The 3,636-nt window shown below is 52.1% G+C and overlaps 1 long non-coding RNA gene across 5 annotated transcripts in view; it reads right to left on the bottom strand.

The window, feature by feature from the left end:
- LOC125909157 (uncharacterized) overlaps positions 1-815 on the bottom strand; it is a 14,390-nt gene extending 13,575 nt beyond the window's left edge. For 4 of the 5 annotated variants that reach the window (XR_007453560.1, XR_007453557.1, XR_007453559.1 and 1 more), the window contains exons 1-2: positions 801-815; positions 361-443 (exon numbers count right to left, since the gene is read on the bottom strand). This is a non-coding gene — a long non-coding RNA (uncharacterized LOC125909157). The other variant, XR_007453561.1, reaches the window with a different exon arrangement.
- Between the last annotated feature and the right edge of the window lie 2,821 nt (positions 816-3,636).

Raw genomic sequence — 3,636 nt, 5'->3', positions numbered from 1 at the left:
CCCCCCCCCGCCCCGCAGGATCTGGACCCAGCTGCCTGGGCCCCTTCTTGCTGGCGGAAGCCCACCCGCGTCCTACCCGGGACCACGCGGCTCTACGGCCCCCTGCGGGGGCAGCAGCGGCGGGGAGGGCGCCCCCGGCCAGGCCCCGGCGCCCCGCACCTGCGCCCCCCCTGCCGGGGCTGGGGCTGGACGGGAAAAGTAGCCCCCGACGTCGCGAGGGCGTGTCGTCCCTCCGGTCGTGGGGCCACCGGCAATGGGCTCGCCACCCAGGTGGGCCCGGCCGAGGCTCCTTCAGTGCCGCCCAGGTCGGAATTCGAGGGTCGGGCGCGCGGGGCGTGCGGGCCGGCACCGCAGACTCACCTTCTGAATGGCTCGTCCATCTCGTTCCCGGCGTGGTCACCGCCGAGCCCCGAAGGGGCGGGGGGGGGGGGCTGTGGCCGGACCTGTGTGACGTCACAGACATCTCCGCGGCGACGGGGCGAGCGGCCCCTCCCGCCCTGCCCAGACCCCCGCCCCCCGCGCCCCTGCGCCCCGCGCCTCGGAGCCGCCCTCCCGCGCTCCCTTCGCGGCCACGGAAGCCGTCCTCAGGACGTCGCTTTGTCGCGAAATCTTGAGCGACTCCCCTGTGCCCCGGGATGACGTCCAAACCTTTTAACGCGCCCACCCGCCGCCCCCCTCCGGCGGTACCCGAGGACTGCTCCCGCCCCCGGGCGGCGGCCACTTCCCGTCTCCCAGATTGAGGAGGGCCGTGAGCCCCTCCCCCCCAACCACCCCCAGCCCGGACTTCAGCCCGCCCCCACCTCTGGCTTCCTTAAACCGGGGGAGCTGAGTGTGGCGCCTCCTCCAGGAAGCCTTCCCGGACCACGGAAGTTACAAGCCCCTCCCCTGCGTTCCCACCGCCGGCCGGATCAGCCTGTGTGGAAGTGGCCCGAGGATTTCTACTGGCCCACGAGTCCATGCGCCTAAGGGTTCCAATCCCAGCGAACGGGTCCCAACCCCAAGGCCCCCCCCCCCCCCCCCCCCCCCCCACGGTGCCCGGCACAGTAACCGCTCAAACATAGGTTTTGAATGAATGACAGGAATTGGGGAACTGGATACGCCACGAATCCTGTTAGCTGTGAACTCGCTAGCCTCTTTGGTATTTTTAACCTTTTTTTTACGTTTATTTATTTTGAGAGAGAGTACAGGCACACACAAGAACAGAGGAGAGACGGATCCCCAACTGACTGAACCGCTCAGGCGGCAGGCCCCCTCCCGAGCCAGCTGGGATTTTGACAAGGACTGTGTTGAATCCGTAGGTCGATTTGAGTAGTATTTTGCCATCTCAACATTGTGTCAGATGCTCAACATCACTAATCGCCAGGGAAATGCAAATCAAAACCCCAATGAAAGGGGCACCTGGGGGGCTCAGCCGGTTAAGCCTCCAGCTTCAGCTCTGGTCATGATCTCCTGGTTCGTGGGTTGGAGCCCCGGGTCGGGTTCTGTGCTGTCAGCTCAGAGCCTGGAGCCTGCTTCCGATTCTGTGTCTCCTCTCTCTGCCCCTTCCCTGCTCGTGCTCTGTCTCTCTCTCAAAAATAAATAAACATTTAAAAAAATGAAAGGGGCGCCTGGGTGGCTCAGTCGGTTAAGCATCGGACTCTTGGTTTGGGGCTCAAGTCATGGATCTCATGGTTGTGGGTTCGAGCCCCCTGTTGGGCTCTGCACTGACAGTGAAGAGCCTGCTTGGGATTCTCTCTCTTCCTTTCTCTCTGCCCCTCCCCTGCTCACGTCTCTGCCTCTCTCAAAATAAATAATTTAAAACCTCAAAAACAGGGGCGCCTGGGTGGCTCAGTCGGTTGAACCCCACGCCGACCTCTGTGCTGACAGCTCGGAGCCTGGAGCCTGCTTCGGATTCTGTGTCTCCCTCTCTCTCTGCCCCTGCCCCACTCATGATCTGTCTCTTTCTGTCAAAAATAAATCAACATTTAAAAAAACCTTAAAAACAACTTTTTTAACTAAAAAAAAATACAATGATGTGTCAGATGCCAATGAAGTGTTACTAGGTATTAGCCATAAACAGGAGCGAGATCTTGCCATTTATGACAAAATGGATGGACCTAGAGGATACTTTGCAAAGTGAAATAAGTCAGATAGACAAATTGCAAACAATTTTCACTTACATATAAAATCTAAAAAATAAAACAAATGAAAATAAAAAGCAGAAATAGATCCATAAATACAGAAAACAAACTGATATTCACCAGAGGGGACAAGGGTGGAGGGACAGGCAAATGGAAGGGGAATGGGAGGTACAGGCTTCCATTAGGGAAAGAATAAGTCAAGGGGACAAAATGTACAGCATAGGGAAAATAGTTAGTGGTGTTTAAAAAAAATTTTTTTTAACATTTATTTATTACTGAGAAACAGAGACAGACAGAACATGAGCATGGGATAGGCAGAGGGAGACACAGAATCTGAAGCAGGCTCCAGGCTTCGAGCTGTCAGCACAGAGCCCGACGTGGGGCTCGAGCCCACAAACCACAAGATCATGACCTGAGCCAAAGTCAGACGCTTAACCGACTGAGCCACCCAGGCGCCCCCCCGCCCCCAGTCAGTGGTATTGAATAGTGTTGCATAGTGACAGATGGCAGCTACACTTGCTGTGAGCCCAGGATAAGGTATGGACTTGTCCAATTGTTACGTGGTCCACCTAAAACTAATGCAACACTGTGTGTCAACTAAAATAAAATACACACAATATTATCACTTCCAATCCATGAACATAGGATGTCTTTTCATTTATTAGATCTTCTTTCATGTCTTTCAACAACGTTTTACAGCTTTCAGTGTGCAAATCTTGTTTCTTTTGTTAAATTTGTTGCTAAGTATTTTCTTCTTTTTGATGCTTTTGTAAATGGAGATATTTCTTTTTTAGATTTTTTTTAACATTTGTTTATTTTTGGAAGACAGAGCGTGAGCAGGAGAGGGGCAGAGAGAGAGGGAGACACAGACTCGGAAGCAGGCTCCAGGCTCAGAGCCGTTAGCACAGAGCCCGACGCGGGCGGGGCTCGAACTCATGAACTGTGAGATCATGACCCAAGCCAAAGTAGGATGCTCAACCAACTGAGTCACCCAGGTGCCCCAGTGGAGCTGTTTCTTAATTTTATTTTTGGTTTGTTCATTGTTAATATATAGAAATACAATAAATTTTTGTATATTGATCTCATATCCTAAAACCTTGCTGAACTGGTTGTTCTAATAAGGGTGTGTGTGTGTGTGTGTGTGTGTGTGTGTGTGTTCTCCTTAGGGTTTTCTACATGCAAGATTATGTCATTTGCAAATAGAGATAATTTTTACTCCTTCCTGTCCAATCAGGATTTTTTTTTATTTATTTATCTTGACTAACTGCGCTGGCTCAAACCTCCAGTATAGTGTTGAGTAGAAGTGGTGGGAATGGGCTTCCTGTCTTCTTTTTAATTGTGCATTTAATTGTAGACCAAGTACCTTGAGTATGTTTGAGTTATAAAGGTATGTTAAGGAAAAGATGAAATACTTACAGATTAAATGACACGATGAGGGAAACAAAAGGAAAAATGAACTATTGGGACCTCATCAAGATAAAAAGCTTCTGCACAGCAAAGGGAATTATCAACAAAA

The sequence above is a fragment of the Panthera uncia genome (assembly GCF_023721935.1).
Source record: "Panthera uncia isolate 11264 chromosome B3 unlocalized genomic scaffold, Puncia_PCG_1.0 HiC_scaffold_1, whole genome shotgun sequence".
NCBI lineage: Eukaryota > Metazoa > Chordata > Mammalia > Carnivora > Felidae > Panthera > Panthera uncia.
This window is presented reverse-complemented; position numbering and strand designations above follow the sequence as displayed.